This window comes from Alosa alosa, chromosome 11, assembly GCF_017589495.1.
Source record: "Alosa alosa isolate M-15738 ecotype Scorff River chromosome 11, AALO_Geno_1.1, whole genome shotgun sequence".
NCBI lineage: Eukaryota > Metazoa > Chordata > Actinopteri > Clupeiformes > Clupeidae > Alosa > Alosa alosa.
In genome coordinates this window covers 1,388,936-1,403,587 of record NC_063199.1, presented here as the reverse complement: position 1 = coordinate 1,403,587, position 14,652 = coordinate 1,388,936, and the positions used below count along the sequence as shown (strand labels likewise).

The window sequence follows — 14,652 nt, the reverse complement described above, 5'->3', positions numbered from 1 at the left end:
TTTTCCCCCACTGCTCTTCTTCCTCTACTCAAAGGACTGTACCTCCAAGGACCCAGCTGTCATACTCTTAAAATTTGCAGACGACACCACTATCATTGGGCTCATCCAGGATGGTGACGAGTCTGCATATCGGCAAGAGGTTGATAAGTTGGTGCTCTGGTGCAGTCAACACAACCTAGAGTTAAACACTAAAGACTGTGGAGGTGGTTGTGGACTTTAGGAAGCACCCCACAGTGCTGCCCCCCCTCACAATATCCAACAGCCCAGTGTCAAATGTGGACTCATTCAAGTTTTTGGGCTCCATCATTTCCTAGGATCTGAAATGGGAGTCCAACATCAATGCCATACTTTAAAAGGCTCAGCAGAGGATGAACTTCCTACGGCAACAAAGAAAGCATGGCCTACCACAAGAGATGTTGGGCATCTTTTACACTGTTGTTATTGAATCCATCCTCTGCACATCCATCACCGTTTGGTTTGGGGCAGCCACAAAACAAAACGAACAAACGCAGCGCACAATTCGGATAGCTGAAAAAATCATTTGTGCCCCCCTGCCTCCCCTCCAGGACTTGTACTCTGGTAGAACCAGGAGGCGGGCAGAGAAGATCACCAAAGACCCCACACATCCTGCACACACTCTTTAACCTCCTCCCCTCTGGCAAGCGCTACAAATCCCTGGACACAAAAACAACCAGACACCCACTGCCATCACTCTCCTGAACAGTAGATATGTCGGGTGTAGAAAGATGCAACTGGAAAAGTGAAATCTCATAATTTACAATTGAAAGATTTTTAGTCATATAACTGCTTAAATCCAGCTGGCTCCAAAACAAATAAAAAGGTAATGAGTAAAGGTAATGATAGACAAACAGTGTTAAACAAGTTAGACTTAAAATGTTTCAAAGCTTAGAATTAAATTGTGTTTTCTTAAAAGCACAAAATTGTTTTTGCTAGAATAACCTGTTATGATTTTGCTTAGACTTAGAGTTCCTTGATCAGGGTCCTTTTTCTTTTTCATTTTTCTTCGGATCGAGCCGCAGAGACTTAACACATTTTTCTTTCTTTTTATTTGTACTTAATAAAGTCAAAACCCTAACTTTTGGTTAGGGGGTTGTAAAAAGACCGTCTAGTGTTTTTCTCGCATTTTTCTGCCTCCCCTGTTGCCTGCACAATGTTTAGGTTCCATAACTAAAACCTGTAAAATATTTTTGTTTAGTTCTATTTAGGGCTGTCAAACGATTAAAAAAAATTAACTAATTAATCTCATATTTTGAAATGAATTAATCTAGATTAATCGCAATTCAAAAATATTATAATAGGGCAGCTGGCAACTTGGGAAAGACCTTGTGACAGCACGGAAAGACGGCTGACGGGAGGAAATAGACCCCGCCAGGGCTACAATGGGTTAGCAGCTCATTGTGGCAGTAGCCCAGGCTTCACTAAGCTATGGGCTGCACCCTACTAAGCTACAGTACGATATAATGAAAAAATACCCTAGAGTCAGCGAGAGCAGAGGCGGAAGATGACTCACTTGTGATAGACATGGTTACTGACCCTGGAACGAATTTGATTACAGTAAGGAAAACATGTTTGTGGAAGCCACTAGTTCAGATAAAACTGAGAAAAAGCTGCAGATGTGTGTGTGTGGTTGGCAGAAGGTTACAAGTCTAAAGGGCCTGAAAATTCATCAAGGGAAAAAGAAGTGCTTGGTAGAGGGAACACAGGGTCCCCGCATTGATAGCTATTTCTTAAGAAGTGCATCAAGTCAGTCGGTTGAAGTTCAGCGACAGGAAGAAACCCACAGTTCGCAGGACATCAGTACCCCTGTTGTTGAGGAAAGTTCTAGCACTGAGGCAGAAAGAGAGGCCAGTCAGCCAAGGAGGGAGAAGATTAATGGTCATAGGCCTGGGGTTAGATGGCCAGGTGCAGCAGAATGTAGAATGTGGGAAGATGTTAATAGTGATTTGGTCAGTATCCTGGGTCAGCTCAACGGGACGGCTGAAAGCAAATTAGAGAAAATGGGAGACATTTTATATACCGTATTTTCCGGACTATAAGTCGCTCCTGAGTATAAGTCACATCAGTCAAAAAATGCGTCATGAGCAGGAAAAAAACATATATAAGTCGCACCGGACTATAAGTTGCATTTATTTAGAAATGTATTTCACAAAATCCAAAACCAAAAACAGAGACTATGTAACTGGATTATTGAGGCCAAAAAGATTAATGAAGGTGAAGGCAGCCAAGAGGAGGGCAGGAAGGTAATTGCAAAGCAAAAGATTCACTGAAAGAAAATGCCATGAGGTGCACCAAAATGTTACTAAAATGTGGAGAATACAATGCAATCAAGCATTTTGGGCGATGTGGAGTCACAAGCTGGCAGCAGATTAAATGCTCATGAGAGAGAAAAAGATGCAGTTTTAGACGTGACCGAAACGATAGGCCTATAGGCCCGACGGTAATTGTAAAGCAATTTACAAAAGATTCACAGAACAAAAATGCTGATGTGGTACATGAAAATGTAGCTAAAAACGTGGAGAATGCAATGCAATCAAGCATTTTGGACGATGTGGAGATACAAGCTGGCAGCAGATTAAATGCTCGAGAGAGAAAAAGATGCGGGTTTAAATTGACGTGCAGACCAAAGCTGCAGCAAGCAGGTGATATTTAGAAATGTATTTCACAAAATCCAAGACTAAGAACAGACAGACTATGTAACTGTACACATTGAGGCCAAAAATATTGTAAAATTCTACAGGGAATGTTAATGAAGAAGAAGGAGTGAATAGTGGCAAGAGGCAAGCCGAAGGCTGCTGACAAGGCCCGACGCTAATTGTAAAGCAATTTACAAAAAAAAAATCACTGAACTCAAATGCTGATGTGGTACATGAAAATTTAGGTAAAAATGTGGAGAATGCAATGCAATCAATCATTTTGTACGATATATTGGCACAGGCTGGCATGCAGCAGAACAATTGCTTGGCTGGCCACCTCCGAGAGAGCGAGAGAAAAAAAAGATGCACATTTAAAAGGGTCTAAATTCTAGCGCGGAATTGCGGGTATTGCGAATAAATTATTACTTAGTATTGAGCATAATAATAAAAGTCCCGCAAATCTAGCCATCATAATGCGAGAGATTCCCACACATTTTACCCTATCTGACATTAATATAATAATGGAGCGGCCTGAGTGCGGGACTATTGACGGACCAACTCTGACTTCAATTGAACCCCATGCAGAGACACACACGGGCGCGCTGGACCACTTTGGGGGTGCATCTCTTTCGTTGCTCTCTCTCTCTCTCTCTCAGCAGGATTTGTCACCGCTGAAGTCAAATTATAGCCTAGGTGCTTCAACATCAACCGCTATCGACAGGAAAGGAAAACAAACATTTAGCGATCAGGAACCGTCAGGAATTTTGCAAATACAGAAGCATGACCGCCTAGGCTATAACATAGAGAACATGGATGACTTCTCTAGTATTTGACGTTCGATTGCGGACGTGAACAGACAGCTACAGACACGGAGCGCACATTAGGCCTACTTTCACTTTCTGTGCGTATTCATTACGTGAAAGATAATTAGTAGCAAAACAGCGATCAAATATTACATGGCAGTGCGTTTTGTTTTCAAATGTTTTCATGCATGTCTAGATAACAGGTGAGGGATGTTTAAGAGACTCATAAATCCTCAAATTTAGGCTGCGCAAAGCACAGCACCTTTATTTGGCCATGGCTTGTATTCGAGTCAGCTATAATATAGTCCTTTATTTCTTGCGTTTTATTGTGAGACATAGGCCTACTTTTTAGTTTGGAGCGGCATGGGTAGGCTATCAAAAGCAGATGTTTAATTTGAGATTTAATTTACGTTTGGACTGTTGATTATATTGCTAAATATCGGGACTGATGACCACTGAAATCTGTGGGGTATTTAATGGCTTACTATTAAGTTTCATAGTGTCGGGAATTTCGATTGCCATCCACGTATTGCGAGATAAGGTATCCGCTTTTCATTCATTAGGTGCTGTGCTACAAGGGAAACCTTATTCCGTATAGCCAAAGATGTCTAAGATAGCCTAAATGTAGATATTTTTTAAATTATGCATGATTTACTTTTTTATAAAATTCATAGGCTGGTGTCTGGCAGCAACAATTGTGTTTAAATGTAGGCTTCAGCCTCTAGCTCAGAAGGGTGCGGCATGCGACTAGCTTGAGAGCAATGAGAGCAACGTGTTGGAGACTCATGGTGTAAATGACTTTTCATTGGCAACAATACCAACCAACAATATAAAATATTAAGAAGAGCTTTTTTATGAGTTAAATTGAAACAAAATTATACTGGCTTTTATTTGTCCAAATCTGAGGCCCGGCTATAAATAGAATCCCTGCCATAATTTGACGATTTAGGTATGCACGTGTGTTTCAGGCTTAGTGCAAGCACTAATCTCTGACTGAAAGTGCACAGGACTTGTGCATTTGAGAGCGCTGTAGACATAATGTTTCACAATGTTTCACGTAGGGTTCATGTCAGTTAATATAAATTAACATTTAAAAACATGTTCAATTATATATTTTTTCATATATAAGTCGCACCTGACTATAAGTCGCAGGACCAGCCAAACTATGAAAAAAAAGTGCGACTTATAGTCCGGAAAATACGGTATATTTATTATATATTTATAGCTATGGTAAGGAAAGATTTGGGACTATTGAGATAAGGACAAAACGGCAACATGAGGTAGTCAAATCTAGGTGCCAGCAGGAGATAGATAAACTTATCAAGGAGAGGAGGCAGCTTAAGAAGCAGTGGAGAAAAGCTACAGATGATGAGAAGGAAGGTATTGACTGTCTACAGGCAGTGCTAAGAAGAGCTGAAAATATTAGGAAAAATAGGAAGAAGAAATCCGCGAGCTCGACTAGCATTCTATAAAGACCCATTTAAGTTTGTTAAGTCTTTATTAAGTAATGCAGAAGAGTGGTAGTCTTTGGAACCTAAGCAGAAGCTTGAGGAGTATTTAGAGGGAGTGCACAAAGATAGGGAGAGGTTCAGAGAGATGGCACTTCCTGCGGATATCCCACCTATTGGCGAATTAAGTAGCCAATGCGACGATAGTCCACCAAGGTGGAAAGAGGTGCAAGAAGTAGTAATACAACGTGCAAGGGCCTCTTCAGCCCCGGGACCTAATGGAGTGCCCTACTGGTTGTATAAGAGTGCACCAGATGTTTTAAGATTTCTATGGCAATTAATGAAGATAGTTTGGAAAAAGCAGAGCCCGATTAGGGCTTTCATGGACGACATGACAACCTTGACGTCAAACGTTCCATGCACCAACAGGTTGCTGGATAAGTTAAATAGTAATCTGCAATGGGCCAGAATGAAGGTGAAGCCAAGTAAGTCTAGGAGTCTCTCAATTGTTAAAGGGAAGGTAATAGATAAGAAGTTTGCTATAAATAAGGAGGTGATTCCCACAGTTCTGGAGAAACCAGTGAAGAGTCTGGGAAGGTGGTATGATGCAAGCCTTAGTGATAAATCACAGGTTGAAGACTTGAGACAGGTCACTATGCAAGGTATTGCAAAAATTGACAAGTCAGGGCTGCCAGGTAAGCTCAAGCTGTGGTGTTTGCAGTTTGGTTTGTTGCCCCGGCTAATGTGGCCATTGACAGTTTATGAAGTTCCTCTGTCAAAGGTAGAGAGGTTGGAAAAAACGATTCCTTTGTCAGAAAATGGCTCGGAGTCCCACGCTGCTTAAGCAGTGTAGCCTTGTATGGGAAGGGTATTGTAGAGTTGCCAATATCTAGTCTGACAGAGGAATTTAACCCTTTAGGCGCCAGAGGTTTTTTTTCCGAAACGTTCGATTTTGACATCTTCATTTCAGAAGGCTATATCTTAAAAGTGATAAGAGATAGAGACTTTATGTAAATTAGAGAAATATTAAGGATGACCCAAAGTTTATGTAGAGATTAAATGTTTATATTTAATTTGCATATTATGACGTCATATGGTGGCGGCCATCTTTGATTATAGAATTTTCATGAAAAGTTGCATGTTTCAATGATAAAATGCACCACTTCTTTCCCCCCAAAATGTCCCTCACCTTCTGTATGCTATATTGCACAATACTGATTGCTCAGGTAAATAGTAAGTAGTAAACAAACTGTGTAAATCATTACTAATAAATGGCAGAAACAAACCAAATGCATGTAGCGGTAGGCTGGCCTTTTGCTGTAGAGATTTTCCATTTTCTACATACAGTAGGCACTCTGATTCCATGTATGGGGCACATATATATTATTTAGATGACACACAAACACAAGTAGACAAGACCTGTTTAGTTCAAAAGCTCACTTGCCACGGCAAGTTTTTACCTTGGATTTTGGCACAAGGAATTTTAACATCTAATCCTGTGTATTAATGTAATTCCCCCTAAAGACTAAAGCTTCTTAAAGGGCATATTAAATACAAAATAAATCACCAAATCAATGAGTAACCACAAAGGGTGTGTATTTGGACACAAGTACATCACAAAATACACAGAACTACATAGTTTCAGAGAGAAAATAGCTATTTGTAAAGAGCTATTTGTTTATGCACCAAGAACTTTATTAGCACCAGAAAAATATCTGTTGTGCCACTGACACAAAATAATAAGAGAGTATTCAGCTCCTTTCATCTAAAGGATGACTTTTGCTTCTTGGCCGGCGTTGTCTCTGTTTTCTCAGACAGAGATGCTTTTGCAGGTTTCTCCTCCAGCATTAGATTGCGGACTGAGGCCCAAACCTCATTTCGCTCGTCTTTGGGGAGGCATTTCAAGTCCTTAAACCTGGGGTCACACACTGTTGCGATCTTCAACCAAGGGAGATTAGTGCTCTCTTTCCGTCTCGCAAAGTCTGCTGTAAAGGTATTCTTGAATTTCACAACATAGACCGGGTCATCATCTGATGGCACCATTACTCTGGTTAAGTGGCACAAGGCTGGCAACACCACAACAGGAAATATACTGCTCTCCACCCAGTAGTTCAGATACATATCTGCAATGTAAAGTACAATATTTTAAGGGCCTTAAATCATCACTCCGTCATACACAGACACACACAGAAAACACTGGCAGATTGAGGGACACTGCCACACATAAAGAAAAACAGAGGTCAGAGTGGGGGTGGTGTGTGTGTGTGTGTGTGTGTGTGTGTGTGTGTGTGTGTGTGTGTGTGTGTGTGTGAGTGAGAGAGAGAGAGAGAGAGAGAGAGCACGAGCGAGCTTACTTGCAAGGTTCAAGCAGTTCCTCCAACTTCTGCAGTTTAGCTAGCTCCTGTGCCGTCAACATCGTCTTGTGTTGAGCCAGGGTAGAGGCAAGTGGTGACTTATTTCGCTGAATACGCTTGATCATATCAAGCGTGGAATTCCACCGCGTGATGACCTCTTAAACGAGTGGTACAAGTGCAGCTTGTTGTGCTCTTAATTAACGGTCGTTCGCAGGGCTGTGTTTGAAATGGCCGACAATCTTCCTGCACTTAGCCAGAACATTTTCAAATCCACTCTCTTGGAGTTCAACGGTGATTGTTCTCTGTAGACTGTGTGCCACGCAGGGTAGATGGTCAAATGGAAGTAGTCTAGCGGCTGCAATCATATTACGGGCACTGTCAGTGCCAAGAGTGCTTATTTTCCCCACAATATTCCACTCCTTAGCAACATAAAGGAAATCATTAGCACAAGCCTCTGCATAATGTCGCTCTTCAGTTCTTCTCACGGTTATTGCAAACGACCGCAGTTCCCATACATTTTCAATGACATGTGCGGTGATACCCAAGTAATTATCATTGCTCACAGAAGTCCAATGATCGCCAGTAAGGGCGACGTTCAGAGCTTATTTGAGCATGTTCAATTTATCTACCTTCTCGGCCTCGTACATTGTTTGTATACGTGACGTGACTGTTCCTCGCAAAGGCCAACTATAGGAGATGTCTCCTGATGCAATTTGAATGATATTAGCCAAACCATCATCTTCAACTATGTTCATGGGTCGGTACCCAACAAGCCAAGGCATTGGTGAGCTTTTCACTCACAGGTTTAGTTATTCGCCCACGTAATTCTGGAATTGTGGACTGGCGGGCACTGCCAGGATTTTGGAGAGGGTGTTTCGCATTGACGTGATATTTCAACTATGTCGAGCTTCTATGGTAATTAAATTCCGCTTTGCAAATTGTGCATACCACTCTGTTTTTAATAATAGTTCCATCCGGCAACTTTTTAAATTGAAACTTTCCGCCTACCAGCCCCTCACCGTTTCTCTCCATCTCTGCACTGCTGTAGGCTGCAGGTTTCGAATCGCAGCTTCCGTTATGTGACGTCAGCACCCCCCCACAAAGGAAGTAGGTAAACAAAATGAGTTGAGTTAATATTTTGTAACGCGATATGCATTTCAAAATTAATAACAGAGATTAACGCGTTAATTTTGACAGCCCTAAGTTCTATTGTTTTCATAGTCCTTGATTTTTGTCCTTGATTGTTTACACTCTCTAAAAGGCATTATCATGGAGGCCATTTTTGGACATTCATATCTTAAAATTATTAAAAGTATTATTCCTAGCCTAGCCAAACTTTGTAGAATGGAAGACAAACATGTTCTCAGTACGATTCAATCATTAAAAGTTTGTACCACAGTCTCATTGATTTTATAGAAGTCCCTAGTTTCAGAAAAAACATGCAAAAAAAGTGATATTGAGGGTCTCAAAACTCCTTTATTGTGACACACCTGCCATCAATCGGTATTTTCTCTAGAAATATAATCCTTTGTTAATGTTGTCCCAAAATGTGAAGTCTCCAAAATAAAAAGCCATGACAATAATAAGGATAAAACAAGGCGTGTTTGTATTTTTGTGTCATTTTCATGCAACTGAAATGGTATGTGGGGTAGCTAGTAGGACCATAAAAATCTGTGGAAATAGCTAAGTATGTGGAAATAGCTAAGTATGTGGCCATTTAGTGTGTAAAGTATCAATATTGTACCAAGTCCCATTCACAGAATAAATGCATGTAGTTACAAGTGTTTTGGGAACATAACACCATTATAAAAGGAGCAAAATGCTATGCTGTGTTTCACCTGAGGGGGTGCTAAAATCTATTGTTCATTGTAAATGTTTATTTTGGTATTCACAATTAAACACATTACCACATAGTTCTCAGTAAAAAAAGTTTTTGCCTGAAATTGCACTGCGCCTATTTACAAGGGCATTGTTCCCACCTCTTTTGGGGTCAACCATCAAGTGCTGGACCTCTATAGAAAGCTGAGAACCTGTAGCTTTCGTAGGAAGCAGTCAAAATAACTGTGTGATGTACTGACAAAGAGCTAGAATATAGTTTTTTCTTTCTGCCAGATTACAAGCATCTCTGAACTGACTACATTTCAGCCCTCTAGGTCACTTGATATCCCTTTAGAAACACAACTGAGCCCTAGCACCAGGTCTTGTGAAGCTGTGTGCAAAAGTTGATCAATATAGAATGAAAATATGCGCGCTTTAGACTATTATTTGCCAAGGTATGCCCATGCGTTTTGTAAAATGCCTCAAATGCTTACTGCACCCCTGAACCCCTTTGTGTAGAAGCATAATCCTGGTCTCAAATGAAAGGTAACACTTTGAGGTTTCCTGTGGACTATTTAGATTGTATGTCAGGTGTTCTGATATAGACTGACTACACAAAATGAGTGTGTATAAGATAGACTATACATCTGTACAACTAATATTTCATAATACAACATGAAGATTCAATTTCTATGGATTCTTGTGAATATTTCAGTACCCAATATGATGCATCTACTTATTGTGCTGCAGCTACACTGCAGCCAGAAGTCAGGGTATCACCAAAAGCGGAGGAGGGGGAGGGGGGCATTTTGGATCAAATTTAATTGAGATAATAAAATTAATCTGAGAATGTAAAGCACTATACAGATTGTACATGAAAAAAGTTGTCATTTTTAGATTCCCAAGAGTCAAAGCTTTGAAATGGTGTATAACATTACTATGCTACATAGCAATATGGTGCATACAATTGATTTAGAATGTTGGGGGAGGTGGGTAACCGTCCCGCCGGCGGGACACTGAAAATTATTTGGTATTAAATATCCATATGTGTGGAGACTGTTGAAAAACATTAATAAATTGATGTATTTGAAGAGGAAATAGTGACTGATACCAAATTAAAAAAAAAAAAAAAGTTTTTTAATATCCTCAATATCACAAATCTAGAGCCCTTTAATACCCTCAATATTACATTACATTACATTACATTTAGCAGACACTTCTTGACCAAAGTAACTTACATATGTCAGCTATATTACAAGGAATCACATTGCAACTTGGGGTTAAGTGCCTTGCTCAAGGTCACAACAGTGGAAGCCGGGAATTGAACCGACAACTTTCAGGCTACTGCACGCTAGCCCAGCTCCTTAACCACTACACTACCACCGCCCCATAATCACACTTTCCGAAATCTAGAGCTCTTTTGAAAGCCAGGAGCACAGTGCACAGTGCAGACAAAGGTGATACATTGTGATACTGGTAAATCGCCTGCAAATAAACAAAATGATACAAAATCCATAATGCAGCTTCATCTGTACACTTAAACACCCAAAATGCCTGATAAAACCTTACTTAGTGTATCAGGCTTCAATGGTTTCTATATCCTACTTCTACAAAACTTTGTATTCTACAAAACTATGTGATAGTAGTAATTTAAGAGGGGTCTATATCTGTTCAACATGCACTTAGTTCTTTAAGCACTTCTTATGCGTTATGGTTTGTATAATATTGTTTTATTTCCATTAGGCTGTTGATTAATTTGACATTATTGTTTATTATTTATATTCTCCTTAATGTAGTCTTACCATGCTATTGTTTTTATATTATTGATTGAAAGGACATTGTTTATTATTGCCTTTTCCCCCCTCATTTTCATTGTTTATTTTATTAGGCTATTGATTGAATTGACATTGTTGTTTATTATTGCTATTCTCCTTATTATAGTTTGACCAACATTCTAATCTGTTCCCTGTTACATTTGTAAATATTATCGGAACTCTCCCTTTTACCATCGGTCCCGTATTTCCGCCGTCTTGCTTGTATGTGTCACTTAATATCCATTTCTATACAAACCAAGACGGCGGACTCCTAAAGAAACGCAACCACCCACACCATAAGTGTATCTAAATTAGCTATGTACCAAAAATGACATTTTACCGTGACTCGAAGAGCTGTAAACAGTGTTGTAAGGCTGCGTGTACACAACCGCTTGGAGCTCCAGTGGAATTTTAATTTCATGACGAGAATTCTCGGTCTAACCGTTCATGTGCCATTCATGTTGAAACGGCGTAAATAGGTGACCCATCAGGCCATCACTATAACTCCGAGCGTGGTAAACAAAATCGGATATTTCAGGCAGTAAATGCTCCCGTTAAGAACCAAACCAGATTTTGTTCAAATCTACACACCTATGGCTACTGAAAAATGTAAGGTTAATTTAGCAAATGTTATTTTGAAGTGTTAAAAGACATCATTGTTTTAGAATTTCTGAACAAAAGTGGTGATAATTGGGGGTGTTACGATATATTGTTTTTGTATGTCGCTTTGGACAAAAGCGTCTGCCAAACCCTAGTGCTGGGCGGTATACCGGTTCACACCGTATATCGGTGTATATTTTCGTTATGATATGAATTTTTAATATACCTCCATACCGGTGTATTTGATTACACAACGTTTAGAACGCTGCGCCGCGCTACTACGCCTGTTTGAGTCGTGATTCACTCGGATCTTTCACCCGTATCTTTAAATTAACCCATGAGTCGCGAGTCTCTAGTATCATTAACTCGGATCAGTTGAGTCCTACTACAATTCAATCTAAAACGATAAACAGCGCCACACACAAACCTCTTGCAACATTAGCTAGCCTACTAGCCATCATAGCTGCCAAAAATGTAACAATTTCGTAAAGTAGGATAACCACAACTCCACAAATCAACTCAAAGCGACTGGAGTGAGCAGGCAGTCTGAGATAACTGGTTAACTTCCCGCAGAGCCGGGTTAGTCGGATCAGCCGGCCGGTTAGGCTACATTGAGTACGAGTCGGCTACGGCTACGTTGTCATGAGTGAATGTAGACGAGCGAGTAGCTCCTCCTCAAAGTGAAAAGCAATTCCACAACAAAAGCCATTCTTCACCTCTTAAATAACATTCAATGTTCTGCATGTAGCCTAGGCATACTTTAGATTTGGTGTATAGATGTAGCATATTAAAATGCAATTAGGTCGCCGCAGACAGTCCGAACATTGCACGCTCTTAATGGAGCTGCTTTGTATACCCGGTTAGTCGGATCGCTGGGCGAGGCGGTTACGTTATGAGTCGCGAGTCAGCCGAATCAGCCGGCTACGTTGTCATGAGTGGATCAGTAGACGAGCGAGTAACTCCTCGTCAAGGTGAAAAGCAAATCCGCAACAAAAGCCATTCTTTCACTTCTGAAATAACATACAATGTTCTACACGTAGGCATAGCCTAAGCCTACTTTAAAATGCAATTAGGTCGCCAAGACAGTCGAAACATTGCAAGCTCTGTATGGAGCTGCTCAGGCTAGCCGGGTCAGTTGGATCAGCAGGGCGGGCCGGTTACGTTGTTATGAGTGCGAGTCAGCCGAATCAGCCGGCTACGTTGTCATGAGTGGATCTTTAGAGGAGCGAGTAACTCCTCGTCAAGGTTAAAAGAAAATCCACAACAAAAGCCATGCGTTCACTTCTGAAATAACATATATCCTGCACGCATAGCCTACTTTAAAATGCAATTAGGTCGCAAAGACAGTCTGAAACATTGCAAGCTCTGTATGGAGAGTAGGCTAGCCAGTCGGATCAGCCAAGCGGGCCGGTTACATTGTTGTTATGAGTGCGAGTCAGCCGAATCAGCCGGCTACGTTGTCATGAGTGGATCTTTAGAGGAACGAGTAACTCCTCGTCAAGGTTAAAAGAAAATCCACAACAAAAGCCATGCTTTCACTTCTGAAATAACATATATTCTGCACGCATAGCCTACTTTAAAATGCACTTAGGTCGCGAAGACAGTTGCAATGTCCGAAAAATTGCAAGCTCTGTATGGAGTTGCTTGAGTAGGCTAGCCTACCTGGGTCATTTGGATCAGCCGCGGGCGGACCGGTTACATTATGTTGTTATGAGTGCGAGTCAGTCGAATCAGCCGGCTACATTGTCATGAGTGGATCTGTAGACGAGCAAGTAGCCTAGTGTCTACTCGTGTCAAGGTGATAATAATAATAGGCCTAATGAGAATAGTAGTAGTAGTAGTAGTAGTAATAATAATAATAATAATAATAACAATAATAATAATTTAGTCACTGCAGGGCATTTCTACGTTCCTGTTTCTATGTCTACATTGAAAGTCAATTGCTTAGGCTAGGTTAAGACAATAAATAAACAGTCTGGCTCAAACTGCTTTCTTTCCCGTGAGTGGGTGGAGATTTTGATGCTATTATATTAGGCTATTTTATATTATATTATATTATATTATATTATATTAGGCTACCTAACATGATATATATATATATATATATATATATATATATATATGTATGTATAGCTATGATTAATAGGCTAATAATATTAGTTGCCTAGTAGGCCTATTAGCTGCCTATAATACCTATTAGAATAGATTCCTAGTAGCCTACTATTAGTATATAGTAGTGGTAATAAACATTGTAGCAGAGTAGCATTAGACCTATGCAAATTTTCTATTGTTAACAAAACAACAAATAATTAATTATTATAATATAGGCTACCCTCCCTGTCAATAAGATCAAAGTTTCTGAACATGAGCACCACAAAGATGATGCACTTTGACCAGGAGACCAAAACTCTTAGGCTAAATGCAAGTACTGCAAAAACCTGGTTTCAAATCCACATGGAGGATCCACATCCAACATGAGAAGGCACTTAACGAAATGAAGCACCCCACTGCACTGCTTGAACGTGGGACTGAATTTATTTTATGATTTAGCAATACTGACTCAAGTGACTCGTTCAACCCGGATCAGTTTAGTGAGTGACTCAGAATAACCCGGATCCTTAAAAGGAATCGAGTTTGACAGGCCTACGCGCTACAGTGTTTCAGGTGGGACTTTTTTCACATGCATGGTGCCACTGCGAGGCATAGTGAGGGTAAATACAAAACACCATAAGTTTTTCCCCTGAAGTATGACCCTTAAGGCTTAATTTCTCCTTAGGTAAGGGGTTTATTTAAGGGTGTTGCACAGAATACCTTAAATTGTTTCTTTAGTTGAGGAAAAACGTTAAGGGATACTGCATTGAAAGGGATTTACCGTCACAAATTCTATTGAGATTGTTCAACAGCTGTAACTAGCTGGCTAGTACGTGATGTCGTTAGTTAGCAACCCACCGACCACAGTGAAGTTTAATGTTCTTATCATTCATCTCACCTTAAGAATATTCGCTGAAATTATCCAGGTAGCAAGTAAAGCATGTGTTATAGACATGCACTGAGCAATACTAGCTGGCTAGTTAGAAATGATCCTGACTGTCATCAGTGCACCAAAACAAACTTTTTTTGTTAATGTTTTGCCTAGCGAACCGAACCGAAGCTCATGGCAG

General features: G+C 40.3%; 1 protein-coding gene across 2 annotated transcripts in view; it reads right to left on the bottom strand.

Moving 5' to 3' along the window:
• The window catches only part of c11h12orf29 (chromosome 11 C12orf29 homolog), a 71,476-nt gene that overhangs the window by 24,437 nt on the left and 32,387 nt on the right, over positions 1 to 14,652 (bottom strand). The window lies entirely within an intron of this gene.